This window comes from Urocitellus parryii, chromosome 4, assembly GCF_045843805.1.
Source record: "Urocitellus parryii isolate mUroPar1 chromosome 4, mUroPar1.hap1, whole genome shotgun sequence".
NCBI classification, from domain to species: Eukaryota; Metazoa; Chordata; class Mammalia; order Rodentia; family Sciuridae; genus Urocitellus; species Urocitellus parryii.
Window position 1 is genome coordinate 94,172,957 of NC_135534.1, and position 22,731 is coordinate 94,195,687.

Here is a 22,731-nt window from a genome sequence, read left to right on the forward strand (position 1 = left end):
TTATCATATCAAAAACATGTAAAATGAAGTCATAGGTCAAAAAACTATTCTATCAAATTATAAGCCCCATAATAACAATTAATGGTCAAAATGAAGACTGGAATAAAATATAGAAAAGTAAAAAGAACTCTCCAGTATAAGGAGTATGGCTTATTTGCTCTTTTATTTAGTTGCTCAAATTTCTACATTTTTCATTTTATTACTTAGAGCTTTAAGAAAACAAGTTTGTATCCTATTTGCTTTATTTTTTCTTATAGCAATTTTTGAGGTTGTTTGAAATAAGTTAATTTACTTTTCATATACAAATACTAATTTCCTTACCCTCTAGCACATATTAGATTTTATAATTCCCTGCAATCATTACTAATTTTATGGAAAAGAAATTAAACTGTAATTTTTTAAATTTTTGCATTTCTTTCAGTTTCTATGAAGTGTCTGTAAATTGGCCATTTAATTTCATCTTTCATTAATTACTGGGTTCTAAGAGGCCTTCTTTGACTACTTTGTACAACATAACTACTTCTCATTTCATGCCAATGCCTAACTTAAGTTTTTATTTCCCATAATACTTACCTGATATTTATTATGTGTCTATTTTTTATTATGCTTCTATTTTATTTAGTGCTGTCGGCCTTGGATAACAGCTAACATATATGATTAATAAGTAATTATTGAATGAATGAATGAATGTCCTTTACTCATTTTTCTCATGGAAGACTCAGATTTTGTTTATTAATCTGTAAGAGCTTTCATTTGTTTTTATTGGTTCATTCTAGTTGTACGTGACAGTAGAATCCATTATGATATAATTATATTCAGGAGCTTTCTCTACATTAAAAAGATAAACTCTTCACACAGACATTGTAAATCTTTTTATAATTTGTCATTTGACTTATTTTGTAGGATTTATTTATATTAACTGAGAAGTAAACAAGTTTAATACAGTTATCTATTGAAGTACTTTGTTAACTGTTTCTGTATTTGGTGTTTTGTCTATAAATTCTTGCCCTTCTTCCCTCCTAGTATCTGTTTTACCCTCCCTTTCCTTGCACATGCGTGTGTGCACATGCATGGGTGTACATTCATGTGAAAACTAGTGGGGCACATGTAAGATATAAGGATATAGTTTTTCTCTATCACAGACACTATACCAACACCACCTTCTTTTTTAAATTGATTTTTTTAAAAACATAAATGACAGCAGAATGCATTACAATTCTTATTACACATATACTGCACATTTTTTCATATCTTTGGTTGTATATAAAGTATGTTCACAACAATTTGTGTCTTCATACATGTACTTCAGATAATGATGTCAATCACATTCCACTATCCTTGCTAACTCCTGCCCCCTTCCATTCCCTCCCACCCCTCTGCCCTATCTAGAATTCATCTATTCCTCCCATGCTCCCTCTTCCTCCCCCACTATGAATCAGACTGCTTATATCAGAGAAAACATTGAGCATTTGTTTTTTGGGGGGATTGGCTAACTTCACTTAGTATTATCTTCTCCAATGCCATCCACTTACCTGCAAGTGCCATGATTTTATTCTCTTTTATTGATGAGTAAAATTATGTATATATGCCACATTTTTTAAATCCATTCATTTACTGAAGCACATCTATGGTGGCTCCACAGTTTAGCTATTGTGAATTGTGCTGCTATAAACATTGATGTGGCTGTGTCCCTGTAGTATGCTGATTTTAAGTCCTTTGGATATAGAATGAGGAGAGGAATAGCTGGGTCAAATGGTGGTTCTATTCCCAGAGTTCCAAGGAAATCTCCATACTGCTTTCCATATTGGTTGCACTAACTTGCAATCCCACCAGCGGTGCTGGGAAAACTGGAAATCCATATACAACAAAATGAAATTAAATCCCTATCTCTCACCATGCACAAAACTCAACTCAAAGTGGATCAAGGACCTAGGAATTAAACCAGAGACTCTGCATCTAATAGAAGAAAAAGTAGGCCCCAATCTTCATCTTGTGGGATTAGGCCTCAACTTCCTTAATAAGACTCCTATGGTGCAAGAATTAAAACCAAGAATCAATAAATGGGATGGAATCAAACTAAAAAGTTTCTTCTCAGCAAAAGAAACAATTTTTTGTGTGTTTCCTTGTCTTGCATGGAATTACTAATTGTAGCAGCAGCTTCACTCTTCTTTGGCATAGTTTTGATATACTTATGTATACTTTTTTTTTTTTTAAAAATCACATTTTGAATTATTCTTTGTTACTTTGATTCTTTCTAACAAGTTTTTAAATTTTTTTTCCATGAAAATACTCATATAAATGGAAATAAACTGTGTATCACCTGAAATATATATGTTAGAGCTTTTGGCAGAGATTGTGTCCTTAGCCCATGAATTTTTAGACTAGGGACTGTTACTAGTGCCACCCTTAAGGAGTATTACACAGCACTAAAAAATGACAAAATCATGGAATTTGCAGGGAAATGGATGGCATTAGAGCAGATTATGCTAAGTGAAGCTCGCCAATCCCTAAAAAACAAATGCCAAATGTCTTTTTTGATATAATGAGAGCAACTAAGAACAGAGCAGGGAGGAAGAGCAAGAGGAAAAGATTAACATTAAACAGAGACATGAGGTGGGAGGGAAAGGGAGAGAAAAGGGAAATTGCATGGAAATGGAAGGAGACCCTCATTGTTACACAAAATGACATATCATATTTCATACATTAGATTGAAGTGGGTTATAAACTCCCAATTTTACCCCAAATGCAGATTGCAGAATCACATATGTTTTTCTTTTAAACTGGTAAACTTTCAGTGTTCTCTGATCGATTTTTGAATTGAGATTTAATTACATTTTCAATAGATATTTTCTTCTCAGATTTTATGTAGGATTGTAAAAACTCATTTCCTTTTGCTCTATCTTAAGGAAACTATAGACAATGACTGAGCAAAAGGTACAGTTTTGAGAATGGTGTGTGCTTATGGGAGAGATGCCTGGTCTTGTGCTCTGTAACTGGATGATTCTTACACCCCAAAGAATGTCCTAAGACCAAGTCTTTATTGCTAAAATGCATTCAGTCAAGAATGGTTAAAAAGGGTATAATAAAGCCACTAACTGGGTCTCTGCTCTGGGGATGCAAGGCAACTAATCCTAAGGTGCTTGGGGGGAAATTCTTTCCCCAGCATGCTAGCTTGCTTCTATTATTAAGGTTCAGTGTTAAAGGTAGAAAAGCAGACAGTTGAAATATGTTCTCAATTTCTGGAATCAACTGACCAGGACAAAGTGGCATAACTGCATGTCTATCAGTAGTCCAAGGGACTTTATTCGAAATCTTAAAATACTGGGATCTTTCAAAAGAGGGGAAAGACTTGCCATTGGTCAGTACGTTTTTGGCAACAGATCCCATCAAATACAACACAAAGGTTCTTTATGTATGATCTCAATCTGAGCAGATTCAGAAGTATGATGACATAAATCTCAAAGATGTGTCCACAATTTTGTCTTATGTTGAGTTACAAGTCCTCTGGGGCTCTCAATGACATACTGGAGTTTCCAAATCAAATGGGCCTGTTGTTTGTGGCTATGATTTTTCACACTGAGTGAGTGACCTAAGCATTTTGTCATAAAGGAGTTTTAAAAAAGTCTTAAATCAGCGTCCTTCCTGGCTTTCCAAAGTCATGAGAGACATAGTAATCACAATACACATAAATGAATTTTAATACACTCCTTCAATAGGGACAACAGTTCTTTTGAAAATTAATCACACTGGACTGATGGATTGGATTTTAGTAGGTTCCCATTTTGTTACTCCAAGCTTTTGGCACTTCTTTCACTCTTCCTAGTTCTTGCTCTGTTCTTGCAGGCCTCAGCAGAAGTCTCCTGGGTTAGTGGGATTATGACTCAGAGGCCTTGCAGGAAAAGTTTAGGTTCTAAAACAAATTAGAGTAAGTCCTTGACTGTTTTTTATTGTTTTTCTTTCAATCGTCCCAGGAGATGATTAGATTTAAGTAACTACAAGTAAACTGACTTAACTTCTGTTTAGGGTTCACCTTGGTTTGAATTACCTTTATTAGTCTTTTTTTCTGGGGGGGGAGTGGCTACTAAACCCAGAGGTGCTTTACCGCTGAGCTACATTGCCAGCCCTTTATTTATTTGTTTGTTTTAAATTTTGAGACAGGTCTCAAAATTTTAGGGCCTTGCTAAATTGCTGAGGCTGGCCCTAAACATGTGATCCTCCTATCTTAGCCTCCTGAGCCACTTGGGATTATAGTTTTCTGGGCTGCACACCCAGAAAACTACCTTTATTAATTTAACTTAATTTGTGGTTTATTACAAAGTCTTGGTTCTGTTACAGTAGACAGCACACCCAATTCAGGAAATACAAGGTGTGATGTCCTTAGTTCAGTGGACAAATACATGAGAGAGTTTCCAGAAACAAAAATAATAACAAAAAAAGAATTATTAATTCAAAAAGTCAACTAATATTATTTGTTTTTAAAAATGCATACGTTGAACAGCTTAGGCAGTACATACAAGAGTAATTATTTTTCAGGCATGATTTTAAAAATCAAAGTGCAGGAAGAGATATTGAGCAACTTCATTCATCCTTCCATCTTCAGTCAGTTCTATAATTTGCATTCTACAGCATGGAAGAAGTCCTTGGTAGTATTTATTACAAATCAACTTAATTTCTTCATGAAGGCAGGTGGAGAGAAAAATATTCTATACACATAATATTTGGTGTTTAATTAACTCCTTTCAAATATGTCGCATCAAATCACCTTCAGGGACTTTCATCTCACTTAGATGGAAAGCAAACAGCCTTACCTTACCCTTCCAGGATCAGGTGATCCCTACACCCCTCTGATCCATCCCTTCTCTGATCTTAGGTCTTCTACTCTTCTTTCTATTTATTTATTTATTTTGGTGATTCTTAGTTTTACATGACAGTAGAATCCATTTTTTAAAAAATCATATAAATACAGAATATATCTTATTCTAATTAGGACCCCATTCTTGTGGGTGGGCATGATGGTGGGATTCATTTAGGTGTTTTCATATGTGTACATAGGAATATTATGTTAGATTTATTTTACTGTCTTTCTTATTCCTATCCCCCCTTCCTTTCATTCCCCTTTGTCTAATCTACTGAACTTCTCTTTTTCCCCTCCTCCTTTTATTATGGTTTAGCTTTTCTTTATCCTATATTCAGTTTAACCACCTGGCCCCCTACCTTTTCCTGGGACCCACCCAAGTATGCTCCCGTCTCAAGGTATTTGCACTTATCCCTGTGTCTAGAAAATTCTTCCTTCAAATATCTCACATTATTTGCTTTTTCCCTTTCATTTGATCTGGAATCAATGATGATCCTTTTTCCATAGAGGCCTTCCATGATCAAACCATTTAAAATTGCTATCCTGGGGTCCAGCTCTGCCTCAAACACTTCCTGCTTTACTTTTCATGATGACATTGATCATGTCTGGGCTTGAGTTAGCATTTCCTTCATTATTTCTTTACTTAGATTGACATGAATTGGAAAGTAAACCTGGGAAGGCAAGATTTTGTTTTCTTCCCTGTTGTATCTCCAGTGCCTAAAACAGTGTCTGGCCATGGTTAGCATTAAGTAAGTACTTGTTAAAGACTTTGTGAGGCAGAGACAGACAAATATGGTATGGTCTCACTTTTATGTGGACTCTAAAATTGTTGAACTCATAGAAATGAAGAAGAATTGTGATTACCAAGGATGGGAATAAGGAAAATGTAGAGATATTGGTCAAATGATATAAAAGTTAAATTATAAAATGACTAAGTTCTGGGGATCATATGCACAATATGGTGACTATACTTAACAATACTGTGTTGTACACTTGAAAGTTGCAAAGATAATAGATCTTAAGTGTTCGCATCATAAAAGTATATTTGTTACATGTGAGATACATGTGTTAACTAACTTGATTATTATAATAGTTTCAAAATGTAAATATATAACAAATCTTCTTACTGTATGCCTTAGATATGTACAATTTTATTTGTCAATTACACTTCAATAAAGCTGTGGGGGAAAATTCATCCTCTAATATATGGCCAGTATTAATAGTTGTAGGCCCATAGTAGTCCCTTTATTAGTATCAAATGAATAAATTAATTAATGAATGAAAAACATTCTCATCCTTCCACACAAAAAAACCCCACAACCTTGTGGAATAGCTCAAATCTGACTACTGTTCAAAAATATCTTTATTTTGCTACTATGCTTATGATTGTTTATCATTTTAATAATAAAATAATTTGAAAATTTAAAAAAATATGTTTCTGGGTAGATCTTGTGATTGGGGATAGCAGTTTGAATTCATTCTATCTCTGTTCATGGTTTCATGGCCTCAGATAAAGCATCAACATTGTTAGCAGCAATGTTACTCTCCAAGTAACAGAAAATTATGACGTATGTGACAAAAGCCAAGGTAATGGCAAACCATCTTGGATATTTTTCATTTTGAACTGATCTTTATAAGTAGAAAGAGGAAGTTGACAGAACAAGAATGAAGATAGCATGCATATGTCTTATTAATTAATTATTAATACAAGCCCTGCCTAAAATCCTAAAACTGATTTGAGAAATGTGGAATAATTATTTTAATAATACTAGAAATGGGAGGTCAAAAATTGTTAAACATATTATTAGGAAACTTTTTTGTATATTCATGCCTTTGATGATGAACCACATAATTACACAAAAAATTAAACTATGTGAGGCATTTCATGGGCCCCTACAAGTTCATTCATGGATCCCAGTGTAAAACATTTCTGACATAGGAAGATGCAAAAATATAACCCAAGTAAAAGCTAATTTAATTATTGTGATTCAGCATTGAATTCTACCTGAAACTACCAACAAATAAAGGAAAGAAAGAAAGAAAGGAAGAAAGAAAGAAAGGAAGAAAGAAAGAAAGAAAGAAAGAAAGAAAGAAAGAAAGAAAGAAAGAAAGAAAGAAAGAAAGAAAGAAAGAAAAGGGCTGGATACAATGGTACTTGCCTATAGTCCCAGCTACTCAGGAGGCTGAGCCAGGAGTTCAACCCAGCTTGGGCAACATAATGAGATACAACCTATTATAAAAAGTAAAGAAAAGAAGGACAATGAATGATAGAAAAAAATGAAAGAAGTCATGGAAAAGTGACAGTTATGCACCTGGCTAGGCCTCAGGCTGTGTGAGGTCTTTAGAATCCATGTTACTGAATTTCCTTAACACTATTCTTTTTTCCCCATAATCAAAACCTGGGTGAAAAATTGAGACTCAAGTAGGAGATTATTATTATACACCTTATCAAATCAAACATAATTATATTATTTTGGTGGATTAACGGGAATGACTGAATTGATGGTCAAGCTTCCCACAAGGAAACAACTTCACTGTGTGGATCATCAGCGTCACTTTCTGCTCAGCAAGCAACCTCCTGCAAGCCGCCCTTTCCTTGGCAGGCTGCCCCACATCTCTAAACAAGCAACAGAAAGATACACTGTCTGAGCAGAGCTGAAAGCTACAGTAACCTCGTACCAACCTGGATATTTTGCATCCACAAAAATATGAATTTGAACTTTGCACTAACCATTTTTTTTCTTTCTTCTCCTTCTTTTTTAATTTTCCTATTTCAAGGATGGATGTAGCAAATCTACAGACAAGGGCATGTTAATCATTTCAAGCCTGGGTCTAGCTTATTGGTACCACCCTGAGCTGGAAGCAGGACAAGATGCAGGGGCTCACATCAGCATCAACCCAGGATGCTCCTTAGACAAGGTTATTGTTGTACACATTTTACATATGAAGGAACAAAGAGCAGAAATGGGATTTGAATCCAGGTCTCCACACTTTCAAAAGGCTAAGATATTTTTCACTTTATTATTATGAAAATACATTTGTCAATGAGGAAAGCCACATTTAGGTGTTTTGTTTTGTTTTTTGATACTAAACTGGAAGAACAGAAAGACAGAACTTTCTAGTCTTATGAAACAAGGGATTTCATGTTTCATGTGTCTTCCTTTTGCTAGGCAGATTACAGCTATAATACTTGGGAACCTTGTTAAGGGTTTAATAAATATTTCCATCTGGGAGGTCTCATTGGGCAGTTAATTTGTGAGTGATTTAATGATAGATGCTGTGTTTTTATTTTTGATAGGTTTTCTCCCATATCAAACTGTCCTCCTTGTGTACATAGGGCACTCAGAAAAGTTACTGACTAGCTACGTTTAAGCCATTTTAGATGACTCAGAATCCAACCTATTTTTAAATAACCTAGAAATTTTACTTATGTTTGGAAAAGGCCTTGAGAAATCCAGACACTTAACTATAAATCCATAACAGACAACATGCATATTAATAGCTAATATTAATTGAGCACTTACTGAGCTTCAGGCTGTGTTGTAAGTACTCTTCATGAATTTCTTTAATCTTCTTAACAAATATTTAAATTAAGAGCCATTATTGTCTCCATGAGGAAAATGAGGCACAGAAACTTCTTTCTAAACCATCTGTTAACTTAGCCAAAACACGAGTCAGTTCTGTTAAATTTTACTCTAAACACCTCAGTCAAAACCATACAATCAAACTGGAAAATAGAAACAATCTGAAATCTATTTCCAAAAGGCCAGAGTAGAACCTTTTGAAATAGTGTAATTTCAGCTTTTTTTTTTTTGCTAAGACCCCAGTTTCAGATTCAGGTAATGAGGAGACTGTGTAGAACTCATTCACCTTGTCAAACTGGCTTGTCAACATTTTTTTTTCCAGGTGTTTGATCTCTTTCTAAGTGGACTTCCAAAGATCAATCAAAAGTAAAGAAACTGAAGGATAAATCTTTTAGGGGACTTTGAGATAACAGCATTGTTATCTCATGTGTTATGTACCCTTACATTATTGTGACAAAATATGTGATTAAAAACAACTTATAAGGAGGAAAAATTTATTTTGACTCATGATTTCAGAGGTTTGTCAAACCCACTGCTTTTGGGCCTTTGATGAAGCTGAACATCATGATGGAGTAAAGTTGTTCAATTCAGGGCATCCAGGAGATAGAAAGAGGCCAGGGTCAAGGGCATGCCCCTGAAATGACGTAACTTCCTCTCATTAAGCCCTACCTCCTAATATTTCCACCACTTGCCAATAGCACCACAGGGTGGGTACCAAATTTGAAACACATGGATCTTTGGGGGACACTCCAGAACCAAACTTCAGCACTGACAGCTGATGTGTATCCTCTGGAGGATCAGAATCAGGAGCTCTACACAAAAAGGGTAATTGTCATGTTACATGCTTGATTTCAAAGGATTTAGCATTTTGTTATATTAAGAAGAAATCATTAGTGAGTGCAACCTTCTGATATTAGCATATCTTACAAAACTAATTAGTGATTAAATTCAGCACTCTTACACTGTAAAGACATCGTCTTCATTTTTTGCTTAAAAAAAATGTAAAGGAGAGAGAAAGAGTTCAATCATAACTGTACTTGGCTTCATGTGAGACACAAGCTTGAGTGCTCTATCCACCCATTGGTGTTCCATTTACGTACACAGAAACAATTTAGGACCTGTGATATCTTTTCAGTTTTACTGACTTCTAAGAAAATTGTTGGGCATACTCAGGACTGATGTTGCAGAGTGTTAGTTTTTAACAATTTCTGAAATTATTTTGGGTGCTTTCTGGCTATGTCTAATTTATTTAGCAATTTATGTATTAATCCACGCACTGCAGGGACAGCTTTGTCCCAGCAGACAGGAGCAGCAGACCCTCAGCTGCCTCCTCACAACAATCATAAGTGGAACTGTAGGGGATGCCCTGGGGTTGGGCTGAGGGTAGGAATGGGAACATGGGAGAAGTGGGGAGGGCTGAACTCTGGAGTGGAGCTAAATAGAGATTGATCTGCTAGTGACAGAAAGAGCAAAGATTAAGTGAAGAAAGAGGTGACAGAAAAGTCACTGGGTAGAGAGACACTGGCACAACCGCTGTGCAGATTCATGGGAAAAATAATCGAGCTTTTGGTGAGGCAAGTTCAAAAGAGCATTGTCAAGCTCTGAAATTGTGTCAGCTTGAAGCATTGCTAGGATGAGTTTTGTAATAGTTTGTGATTGCTTCTCTATAGCCAATTCAATATTAGGAGAAAATGAATTCGCGTTTCGAGAAAGACATGTATCAAATTATAATTGTAAGATGTCTGGTAATTTAGTTTTTAAGCATAAGAAGAGTAAATTACTTTAAAATGGACCCAGGATTTTGCTTTTATTCATGTATTATGAGACCAACAGATCAGGAGACAATTGTCATGAAAAAGCTCATTACTCACAGTTGAATTTGAGAGGAGGGAAATGCCATGTCACACAAGATCACAGCAGAGGATACCGAGGTTAGTTGCAGGCAATGAGATTGGAGTACTGCAAAAAAAAAAAAAAAAGTAGGGGTTTTCAGGGGAGGGAACCAGCAAGGCAGGCTAAGCAGACCAAGTGGGTTTAGGATGGGGTAGTTTAAGTAATTCCAGAGGGCTGAAGGTGTGGGGGCTGCCCCTCTCTGTCTCTGGTCTAATTTTGGGATGATTGGCAGGGGAATAGTGTCCCTATAGTATGAAGAGGCAGGTGAGGGGTATGGGCTCCCTGTTTATTAGTTTGCATACAAAGGTGACATGGAGAAATGTCACGTTGTTACCTCTAAGAAGCTGTTAACCCTGGGAAAAATAGTCACTCCCTAGTCAGCAAAGGCTCAGATGTCAAAACATCAGATACAGAAACTAGAACATGTAGTTAATACAGTTAAGTGCAGGGCTCCCATGTTCACTTTCTTAACACATAGAAAAATAGTTCATACTAGCAATAAAAATTGCTATCCTCATACTAAAATCCTCTTGGGGGGATTGGGAGAAGAAAGCCAATATTGCATGGTTGCATGAAGGAAGCATAACAGATTCACTAGGACTTATCCAAATTTGGAGCAACCTTGACCTGGAGAGAACCCGAGTCTCTCTCTTGGTGTTCTGCTGGGTGACCATTGCTGATGGGTTGATTCTGACATGCTGCAGGAACAGTGTGTCTTAATACAAGAGGCTTCAGTAGTGACGTGTTAATTTGGTATGGGCTCTGTTTTTTCAATTTTTTTTCTTCCCTAGGGAATTTTTCATGAGGCAAACAAAGCAAATCCTGTGTTTTCATTATTATAAAAATCATCAAGAAGAGCATGAATGATGATAGAGTTTTAGAGCTAAGGTCTGTCACTTCTTCACTTATCATCTCTTACTCCCCAGTATCCTATCTTTAAATCATTTGTATAGTGTTCATGTCTATATATTTCAAGTGGTACTTATATATACTCACATGGACAGGTAATACACTCCATTACTATCAAAATTATACTCATATTTTCATATACAGCTGGAAGTTTCACTCCTTTTGAATTGTTCACTCATTTGCCTCATGTTAATTGAGTGCCTGCTCTGTGCCAGGATTATTTTAGTAGGAAGCCAAGCACAAAACAAACAAAACAGTTTCTTACATGGTGCTGAAAATCTAAGGATGGAGTCATATAATTTAAAAAGTAAACAAATTCAGAGTGTTCCAGACAGTGCCATAGAGAAACAAAATAAGGTGGGAGGAATAGAGTGTCAAATAGAAGAGAAATATGGCTATTTTATGTAGATTGGCAGGGCAGGCCTTGCTAATAAGGTGAACAGTCTTCCTTGTTGTAAGCTTCCCAACCAGGGGGATATGCCTTGAGATGGGAATCCACTTGGGGTATTCAGAAAAATCAAGGTTGGTATGACTAAAATAAAGTAACAGAAAGAGGGGGAAAAAATTGCGATAAAATCAGAGGGTGATGTGTGGCACCTTGTCCATTTGGTGTTTCTATAACAGAATATACATTATAAGTAATTTATAAAGGAAAGTCCTATAGTCATCCAACATCAATGTGCCAACATGTGTCAAGGGCCTGTGTTGGTCAGTCTTCCATTACTGAGACAAACACCTAAGATATTCAGCTTAAAATGGAGAACAGTGGATTTTGGCTCAGAGCTTTGGAGGTTTCAGTTCATGGTCAATTGACTTGTTACTCTTAAGCCAGTAGCAAGGCAGTATATGGTGGTGGGAGTATGTGCGGGAGAAGAAGCTGCTCAGCTCATGGAGGCTAAGAAACAGAGACACAGGAAATGACCAAGGTCCCAATATCCTTTCTAAGGCCATTTTTCTCCATTATTTACCTTCCTCCTTCTAGACTTTACTTCCTAAAGGTTCAACCACCTCCCAATAACACTGCAGGCTGGCAACAAAAGCTTTTAACACAGGGGCCTTTGGCAGACATTCAAGATTCAAACAGCAGCAGGCCTTTCTGTGTCCTCCCATGTTGGAAAGCAGAAGGTCAAGAGAGTTCACATGTGAGAGAGAGAGAGAGAGAGAGAGAGAGAGTAAAAGAAGAAGAGAGGGTTCAACTTGCTTACATCACAAATCTACAATTTGACAACTGACCCAGAGCCCTCATGACGTAGTCACTCTTAAAGGTCTCATCTCTCAACAATGTTGCACTGAAGAGTAAGCTTCCAACACATAGGCTTTGGGGGACATTCAAACCATAGTAACTGGGAACTGGGAAAGGAAAATGTTGAGACTTGTAAACTCTTCTTGAGTGAACATGGAAAGCTATGGGCAGGTTTTGAACAGAGGAGGAGCAAGGAGAAACTGATATTCTCACAGAATTGTGCTGCTTCTGAAAACAGGTTAAGAGCAGAAATTAGGGGACTTTTGCAATATTTTAGGTGAAGGATAATGGAGGATTAGACCAATTATTGAAGTAAGGAGAAGTGTAAGAGTCCATATTTTGCATGCTGAGTCAGTTAGGTTTTTTGTTAGATCAGAAATGGGATAGAAAAAGAATGATAATTCTGAAATACGAAGTTATTGACTAAGAAAATGTAAGAATGAAATTTTCACTGCATTGGGGAAGACTTTAGGAGGAGTAGTTACAGTGCAGGAGGTAAGTGAGGTAGTGAGAAGACTAAGGAGATCAATCTTGGAGCGATTAAATCTGACATTCACATGGAAATGCTGAGTAGGCAGTTAGATCTTCAAGTCCGGAATTCAGATGAAATTGGAAACCACCTCAGAAAACTTGGAATGGAACCACCGTTTGACCCAGTTATCCCATTCCTCGGCATACACTCAAAGGACTTAAAATCAGCACACTTCAGTGACACAGCCATATCAATGTTTATAGCACCTCAATTCAAAATAGCTAAGCTATGGAACCAACCCAGGAGCCCTTCAACAGATGAATAGATAAAGAAAATGTGGTATATATACATAATGGAATATTCCTCAACCATAAAAAGAATGACTTTATGAATTCTGTAGGTAAATGGATGACTCTGGAGACTATCATGCTAAGTAAAATAAGCCAATCCCCCCAAAAAACAAGGTCAAATGTTCTTTTTGATAAGCAGATGCTACCACACAATAAGGGGGAGGGGGCAGGAAGAATAGAAATTCAGTGGATTAGATAAAGGGACATAAAGGGAAGAGAGGGGTTTGGAATAGGAAAGACAGTAGAACATGGTATGACTTTACTTATGTTCTTATATGAATACTCCACAGTGAATCTCCACATCATGTACAATCACAAGACTAGGATCCTAATTAGAACAAGATACACTCCATGTATATATAATATGTCAAAATATACTCTACTGTCAGATATATCTAAAGAAACCAAATAAAAATTTTTAAATAAATAAAAATGAAAGAAATTGGAAACCATATAGGTACTATTTATAGTTATGGGACTGAAGAGCATCACATAGGTATTGAGCACTATTCACAACAGCCCGAATGTGGAAATAATCTAAATATCCATTGACATAGAGGAGGGCCAAAGACCAAGGACCAAGGATCTGGAAACAGCATTAGATGGAGTACAGTAGATGGAAAGAAATGAGGAAAAGAGATAGAAAAGGATTGGTCAGCTACTTGACCAGGGCCAATTTAGGAAAGTATTTACAAAAGGAGGGAACAATGGAAAATGTTGCACTTAAGACAATTTAGATAAGGAAAATGAATTGACCATAGGATTTAGCAATGTGGAGATTTAGGGGAACCTTGAGAATAGATATTTTCAGTGGGTGTAGGATTTAATGTGTGTTTGGAGAGTTCAAGAGAGAATTAGGGAAGAAATATGGAACACAGTCTTATACTTTTGGGTTGAATTTTGCTGTAAAAGCAGATGTAGGATGGTAGATGAACTACAACATGGAATAAAGAGGAACTGTCCAAAATCTTCCTTTACTATTCTGGACCATGTTTCTCTTTCTTTATAACTGGCTCAGCAGAGTTGCTCAGTACCCATTGGGAAAAAAATATGGATATGTTTTGACATATGCTATATTATACTGCTTTGACATTATATCATGGATGTTTTTATTGGTTAATCAATTCCGGATTGAGAACTACTACTCTGACATCTTACATTTGTAGCATTAACAAAGTGCAGACTAAAACTCTACATGGTATACATATTTTGCATATAATCCTCTTAGCCAGTCCTGGAACAAATGAAGATGGATTTGTTTACCTGCCTATCTTCCTCCATAGTATGTGATTTCACATTGCTAAGGTCCATGTCTTGATGGTCTCTATATTTTTAGTACACAAACACTACCTAAAGTTTGAGACTTTTAATGTTGATTGGCAAACATGAATTAACAAATGAATGAATAGCAAGTAGTACAGAGGTCTCTGCTGAACATTATCACCATCTAAAAACATACAAACTTCATAAAGAACAATTCCTTGAACTATCAGGGACTTATTGCTAATGGTAATACAAGTGGGATAAAATCTGGTAAAAAGCCATTTATGGAACTCAAATAGATATTACAGACTTGAACTGGTTGTGTGAATATCAAAAATAAGGAAAAGTGATTTTTAGCTTCTTAACTCTCAGAGATTATTTTCTTTAAATTTGTCATACTTTGAAAATATGGCTAATCTATTAAGTACTTAATTATTATAATTCACTTGTTCTTCACATTTCACTGACCATAATGATTTAATTTATTATTAAGAAGAACATCACTCACTGTGGTTAGAATCTCATTATGGTCCAACACTAATAAATCATGTGCTATTAAAGTTTAATACCACCAAATCTTCAAATTAAACAAAATCAGCACTTGTATCCAGTGTTGGTTCCATGGTGACAGTTTTGCTGTGAAGTCTGCCTTGTGGCTTTGTGGCCAACTGACACTCAATTCAAGAGAATGAGTTCAAGATGCTTATTCAGTGTTGAGCTTAAGGCTAGATATTCAAACTCCACAGAAACCTAATACTAAGTCAGGAATTCTTTTTCAAAGTAGAAGAATTATTTTCCAGTGAGGGTATAATTTCTCTGTAAAATCTTACAAAATACTGAGATTCCTTTAATGATACTTGTTCCCTATAACATTCAATTTGCTCCAGACACTTCTGTCTAACAGGTCTGCAGGTTCTTAAGTCCCAGTATAGGGCTGATAACATACACTACAGCCTGAAACTGGAAGAGTGGTCCTTTTACACGGGGCCCAATGCCATGCTCTTCCCCTCGGCTTAACTAAATTTTAGACAGGTTTCTTCTTGACTAAGGAATCCTGACTTACCTTTTCTTAGAACATATTCTTTCAAAAAATTGCCATGGTAAATTCTTTCTCTGACCCTCTGAGATGTTAACCTCTCCAGCCTTCTGCCAGCTTTACAACCCAGGAAAGGTTTTCTCAAGGACCTGGGAACCATCCCTTCTAAATGTAACCATTGATAGAGATAGCACCCCTATCTCCTAATCCCTGTGGAAGGGTTAGAGCCAATGTGTGATGATAAAGCAACTATTAGCAGACAGCTTACTCACACGGAACAATGTCTTCCCTGTGCTTCCTCCAGTCTCCCAGTACTTTTTCACTAGCTCATTCAACTTCTTTTTATTATTTGTTATTTTTAATGATACATGATAATAGAATGTATTTTGATATATCATACATACATGGATCATGACTTCCTATTCATATGTGGAGTTACACTGGTTGTGTATTTATATATGAACATAGAAAAGTTACATCCAATTTATTCTACTGTCTTTCCCATTCCCATCCCCCTCCCTACCCTTGTCCCCACCAACACATACAATCCAGTGAACCTCTACTCTCCCCCAGTTCCCACCACCTATTGTGAGTCAGCATCCACATATTAAAGAGAATATTCAGCCTTTGGTTTGGGGGGATTGGCTTATTTCACCTAGAATGATAGTCTCCAGTTTCATCCATTTACCAGCAAATGCCATTATTTCATTCTTCTTTATGGGCAAGTAACATTTCATCATGTATATATACCACATTTTCTTTATCCATTCATTGGTTGAAGGGCACCTAGTTTGGTTTTATAGCTTAGCTATTGTGAATTGAGCTGCTATGAAAATTGATGTGGCCGCATCACTGTATTATGCTGATTTTAAATCCTTTGGGTATAAACCGAGGAGTGGAATAACTGGGTCAAATGGTGGTTCCACTCCAAGTTTTTCTAAGGAATCTCCATACTGCTTTCCAGAGTGGTTGCACCAATTTGCAGTCCCATCAGCAATGTATGTGTATCTTTTCCCCACATTCTTGCCAACATTTATTGTGACTTGTATTCTTGATAATTGCCATTCTGGCTAGGAAGAGGTGAAATCTCAGTATAGTTTTAATTCGCATTTCTCTAATTGCTAATGATGTTGAACACTTTTTCATATATTTGTTGACCATTCATATTTCTTCTTCTGTAAAGTGTCTGTTTCTTTTCCCATTTATTAATTGTCACCCAACTTTTAAACATGGGAGTTCAGTTTAATTTTTCTCCTCTATTGCAATAATCTTGAATAAAGTCATCTTTGAGTTCCATCTTTCTCTCCTGTTGAAGTAGACTTGAATAAAATCTCTCTTGTATGTTTAATACTCCATCTGATGCAAATTTTCTTTAATACCACGTTGAGCTTATGGGTTATTTGATACATGGTCCAAAGCAGTACCACCAAATGTGAAAGTCACTTAAAAAAATATGTAGTGTAATTTTTTTTTTTTTTGCTCCTTGTGAGAGCATATTAAACCCAGAATCTTTGGAAAGTTCATACATATTGATAAATTCTGCTCAAGGTAAAATTATGCCCCTTCCTCCTTTGTCTAAAATCCTCAGGGTTCATTCCTGTATATTTCCTAAATTTCTACTGATATAAATTAATCAAATTATTCAGTTCTTTGATTGAGTAAATATTCTCTGTATAGAAGGACTAGACACTTACTTGCTCCTCTAGATACATTTGTTCTGACTCTGGATAGAAGATGATGAAGGAGATGAAGATGACTATCTTTCTTATACACAAAGACAGTTGACATCCTTGGGCATGACACTTATCAAAGGTGAATTTTTTAAAGAGTTTTCAATCAAGAAAACATCATAGCAATCATACAGAGGACAGAGGTGTGGCAAGCCAGCCATGGGCAGTGTGTGTGTGAACTACGAGCATGAGTACATGAGTGGATTGGACTGACGTGGTCTCTCTGCTGGGGCTGGCGATGTATGTGTCCTTTTCGCTCCCTCTGCCTGTGATCCCCTCACAGCACATGAGATGGGAGTGGCCTTCCAAGAATGTGCTGACTGCAAGACATCAGGAAACTAGACTCCACCCCCTGAAACCTGACCCCTTGCCTCATGTGGGGTGGAACTTTCTTATGTCTTCCCCTCAAAAAAAGGGCTTGAGGACATGCTGCTCCCTCTCTTTCTTGCCTGCCTTGCCCCCTCCCCCCTTGTGGAAGCTCCGGTGAGGAACCATCACTGAACCCAAAGAGAAAGGTATATTGTCTCTCTGTGTGATTATTTCATGCCAGCCCAGTTCACCTGGAGTGACCCTGACTGATTTAGTCATGTGTGGAGGCACAAAGGGTTGTTTCTGCTAACAAAAGTGTTCCTTTGGGGGGATTTCAGGGTATTTAGATTTATCTGAATTTATCCAAATCACAGGCCTACTCTTTCACAATGAAGGTCCCACTTTTCATTTTTGATTCATAGGAAACAAAGATTCATCACTAAATAATAGAAATAGTATCCAAATCTGTAAAGGAAACAAAAATATGAAGAAGCCTAGAAAGCCTATAAATTCTACTTATTGTATAGGGAAGCAACTCTATATTCAAGTCGCTTTTAATTTTAAAATTGCATCAGCCCTTTTTTTAAAGTGTAGGATAGTCATAAACTATCCTACTTTCAACCATGTCTTGAAGCAAGAATTCTAAACCAAAGTTTGGTATTTTCTTAGCTCTCAGTGCAGTATGAAGCAGATATCCTACTCCACAGTGTTACTATTCTTATTTATATGGTAATTTTCTGACTGACGTTTCATTTAAAGGACACATTTGATTCATAGGAAACACAGGTTGTAATTTTTAAGAATCATTTTGTCACCTTAGGGCTGAGACTACTTATGATCTTTTCATTTTCTATTGTGGTTTGGATGTGAGGTGTCCCCCAAAAGCTCATGTGTGAGACAATGCAAGAAGGTTTACGGGAGAAATGTTTGGTTTGTGAGCGCCTTAACCCAATGAGAGAATTAATTCCTTGATGGGGATTAACTAAGTGGTAACTGAAGGCAGGTAGGGTGCAGCTGGAGGAGGTGGGCATTGAGGACATGGCTTTGGGATATATATATATTTTTATCTGGTGAGTGGAGTCAGTCTCTCTCTCTCTCTGCTGTCTGACCATCATGTGAGCTGCTTCCCTCCCTACCACTCTTTTGTCCTGATATTCTGCCTCACCTCAAGCCCCAAGGAAAGGAGCCAGCTGTCTATGGACTGAGACCTCTGAAACTGTGAGCCCCCAAATAAATTTTTCCTCCTCTTCAGTTGTTCTGGTTGAAACTTTTAGTCACAGCAGCAGAAAAACCTGACTAAAATACTATCAATACCTGGATTCTCATTGCCTTCAGACCCAAGCAAGTGAGGTAATGAAACAAAAACTGAGAATGCTCACAGAAAATTCACAAATGATTAAGGCAAATGATCCTAGAAGGAATTGTATAATGTAAAAATTAGTGAATAATAATACTAAATTTTTAGGTAAATTTAAATAAATAATTTGTGAACAATAATAATACTAATCATTAATTTTAAAAAACACACAAAATACTGAGCAATAGTATCAAGTAAACCATAAAAAGGGTGATTAGAATTTTAATCTAATGTCCTGTCACTATTTGGCAAGCTATGTTCTTAATTACTTTTAGATTTTACTAATTATACATGACAATGTTTGAAAGCTTGGGGACATTTTCCAACACTAATAAAAAATTCTTCAATTCTCTGGATGTCTACTCACTGGGTGTCCAAAAATTCAATTCCATTCAACTGCATTCAGTTCTGTCACTATCTGGGTCCACAGATTTAAAGGTTCTGTCTGCAATACTGTCCCATTTCAGTTGCTAGTTGCAATGTCAGACCTTCCAACTGGCTATACATCAGAGATTTCTATAAATCAGAGATTTCTGAGATCTACTTACAAGTTTGATAGTTTGCTAGAATGAATGTGTTCCTAAGTCCCTTCATGGTCAATGGTCACTTGGCTACCTTGTCGCAGGGGGGCAGAGACACAAAATCAACACACAGACTCTGGGAGCTGGTGAGAGAACTGGCTAAGACCCACCTCAGATCGTTGTCCAGTAGCTCAGTTTATTTTTGGAATACACACAACTGTTATAGGGGTTGAATGGGGCGTGCCTGTCAATCATACATAAGCAAGATAATATCCATAAGCCAATCATCTTCTGCCTAACATAACCACACTGTGAGGAAACTCTAAATATTGCTGTCATGGCATAAAGCAATCTGAAAGGGTCTTTGGCCCTTACTGAGTCAGGGGTTTCATGCCCTGAAGCCCCTGACTCTCGGTTTCCTGGCCGGGCAGTTTAGCAAGGCTAACCATAAGTGCTGAGTATGTGGTTTCACCCCATCCTGCAGGCGCTCCTGTCAGGCCTGAAGGAAGGTGGATGTTTCAAGCACTTCTGAGCTGCTCATAGCTGCTAGCTGCGACTGAAAGTTATTCCAACACTAAAATAGCTCACAGAACTCTGGGAAGTATTATACTTACATTCATCAGTTTATTGTAAAGAATGCAACTCAGTGACACCAGATAAGAGTTACACACAGGGTGAGATGTGGGGTGATGTGTGGAGCTTCCACATTCTTTCAGAACCAACCCAGAAGCTCATTGCATCATTGCAGAGACTTAGTCTCTGCTTCCAAGAGTATATAGGTCCAAAAGTTCCAACCCTCTAATCACTTGGTCTTTCTATCAGGCAGCCCCATCTCGGGGCTATCCCAGAGCCCCATCCTAAGTCACCTGGTAAGTATAAATTCTGTGTTCTAGAAAGGGTTCATCAACGATAACACATGCTACTCTTATCATTCAGGACATTCAAGGGTTTTGAGCTCTGCACCAGAAAATAGAACAAAGACTAAATATGTTTGTTTATTTGTGTATATTAGACCACAAATATTCATCACTAAATAATAGAAATAGTATCCAAATCTGTAAAGGAAACAAAACTATGAAGTGAAGGGGAGGGTATTGTTTTTCTCAATCCTCACAAAATCATAGTCCGGAAAGAATTCTATAACAAAAGACAGATTAACAAGAGAAAAAACAAGTAAGTGTATTAATGCAAGCAGTGCATATCATGTGGGAGAAACCTCAGTTCAAAGGTGACATGGTGTCGGAGCTTGTGTAAGATCTTCAGCCAAGAGCAGTAAGCTTTAGAGAAGTGACAGCACAAAGAAGAGAGCTGCCCCAGGCTTCTCAAGGTGGAAAACCACAGGAAGGAGTAAAACACTGTGCCATCATCCCTGAGCACCAAGGACAGCGCTGTATGGGAGAACGTATATCCTGCTTTTAGGCAAGAAAGTGGGGACAGTAGGCAGGAGGACCTTCATCTTTCTGAATCTCTGCATTGCTTTTAGCCAAGTGAAGGAGAGCAGAGAGCTCCCCGGCCTTTTCAGTGTTCACAGCTCAACAATCCTTTATAATTTGGGGGGGAGGGGATATTTTGGTTTCCTTCAGAATCAGACACACATGCTTCAATCAATCCAGTTAGGCCAGAAAAGGAGGAAGAGACATGTAAACAATAAGGAAAATAGTGCTCTCTTAGATAGTAGAAATACGTCCAAATACGTCACTAATTACAGTAAACATAAGAAAACTAAGCTCGCTAATTAAAACAGAAAGATTATCATATGGATTGGTAAAATAAGCAGCCATGCTCTGTTTAAGGAACACACAAATGTAAAGACTCAGAAAATTTGGAAGCAAAAGGACGAAAACAAAATATGACAAATACTGCATAAAGAAAGATTCAGTTGCTTTATTCAGATCAGATAAAATAGACTTTAAGGAAAGAGCAAATATTAAAGGACATTGCTACATAATTATAAAAAGGTTTCAATTGAATGGCAAGATACAATACTAAGCATAAGATTTTAAAATAAGATAGTCTCAAAATATATAAGAAACGTTGATGAATTACAGGAAAACCAGGCACGTTGGCTATGCTGGGATATGTCAGTGCAGGCACCACAGCTCCACTTAACACAGCTCTCAGTTTCAGCTCCATGACCTGGGATGGGCCTGGGCTTAGCAGCTAGATCCCAGAGCCAGTGTCAGCCTTTGCTTTCAGAGAGCTCCCTGCCCCTGATTCTATTCAGTTTGCTGTTTTCTTTTTTCTTTTTTTTCTCTCTCTTTCATTTGGATTACCTTCTGACAATTTTCCTCACTATCCTGTTATCCTAGTAATTTATTTGAATATAAATGCTCTAATTTATCCAGTTTCTAGTTGTGCTGCAACAGAAAGTTTTCAGAGCTTCCCATGAGCCAGGCTGCTGGAAACAGATGTCATCCAGGGTTTCTTCACTGTGGCTCTTGTTTCAATCCTCTCCCCTCACTAATATCATCCGCATTCGGAGACCAAAATGATCTTTCTAAAATATCACTCAAATCGTGTCTCTTCCCTGCAGGAAAGTATTCTGTGTCTTCCGGCCACACTGAAAATAAATTAATCTCTTAGTCTGAAGAACATAATTCTTCAGGAACTGGCCTCTGCCTCTCTGGCCAGCATTGTCTGCTTTGGACTCAGTAGGGCAGGTATCAGTTTAGGACAGGTAAGTCTTTTCACGGTCTCAGCCCTCTGTGTTCTTGGGCATGTGGTTTTCCTGTCTCTAAGCTTCTCCCAACCCAGGGTAGGTATTTAATGAATATACACAAGCATGGGCACACTGGTTTTTAGTATATCAAAATTCTCATCTAGGAAATGTAAATTATCATTATGCTGTCCTGTATTTTTTTTTACAAGTTTCTTTGTTCCTTTGCACAAAGTGGGGTGGGAGTAGGGCTTAAGACCTTCTCCAGAGCCAATTCCTGGGCTATACTGGCTGCTAAATATGTTGAATGTTATCCTTGCTCCCATTCCTTCTTTTCTGGGCAAAGTGTACTCCTACTTCAAGATTCTAGAAAAACATTGCTTTTTTTTTTTTAATGACATATTGCATGGCCCTCTTTCCTTACTCCTTCTTCTTTGTTTTAGCCTTCTGTGCATTCCTCTGCTTGTCCTTCACTGCATCATCAACATCTCTCCTGCACAGTGAAGATAGAACCATGTCTTTTATTGGGGGATGGGGTGGGGAGGTACTGGGG